We start from the raw sequence: 1,007 nt of genomic DNA on the forward strand, positions 1-1,007 counted from the left end.
CGCCTCAGATGCCAGCGCTTAGTTGTTCACTGTTTGCCCTCATGGACATTCCCCTTTCATACCTGCTTGACTAATTAGCCTTTCAACTTGAATTGGCTTTACTTCCTGTATCTTCGCTGATATACTATGTCATACTGAAAATGCTGCCTGGAGATTTTACAAGGGATGGTGAGGGGAAGGTTAGTTATTTAACTCTAAGCTCCTGAGAGCATAGGGGTGTCTGAATTTCTATGTGTTCTCCATTCTTTTCACTGTTATTGCAACATATTTGGTAGAGACGAAATACATATTTCTTAAAATGGCACAGAGCTCCTAAAACCCTTGTTAATTTCTTGAGTGATAAGGAAGAGAGGAGAATCTTTCATTATAATATTTGGTCTTTTTCCTTGGTTCCAGACAGAAGAGCTTCTAAGACCCTCAGTATCTCTGGAGTGACCAAGGTGTCTTTGTGGTATACAAATGAGATGACTTGGGGCTGGGGGCTCTAGATAGCTTCAGGATGGGGGTTGGTTGCCAAAAGACCAAGACTTGATTAGAAGGTTGGAACTTTCAGCTGCGCCATCCCACATCTGGGGAGGGGAGAGGGGCTCAAGATTTAGTTATTCATCAATGGCCAGTGAATTAATCCATAATGCCTACACAATAAAAATCTCTGTAAAAACCCTAACAGTGGGGTTCTGAGGATTTCTGGGATGGTAAACACACAGAGTTTCTGGGAACGGTGCACCCAGAGAGGGCATGCAAGCCCTGCATCTCTTCCCACATAGCTTGCCCTATGCATCTTTTCTGTTTGGCTGTTCCTCAGATGCATCCTTTAGTATATAAACCATTAACAGTAGGTAAACAATTTTCCTGAGTTCTGGGAGTCAGCCTAGCAAATTATCAAATTTAAGGAGGGGCCATGGGGACCCTGAGTTCTGAAAATAAACAGAAGTCTGGGTACCTTGGGCACCCACTATTTTGATTGGTGTCTAAGTAGCTGTTATCACAATTGAATTAGGTAGGAT

This window comes from Budorcas taxicolor, chromosome 11 (assembly GCF_023091745.1).
Source record: "Budorcas taxicolor isolate Tak-1 chromosome 11, Takin1.1, whole genome shotgun sequence".
In the NCBI taxonomy this organism is placed as follows: Eukaryota; Metazoa; Chordata; class Mammalia; order Artiodactyla; family Bovidae; genus Budorcas; species Budorcas taxicolor.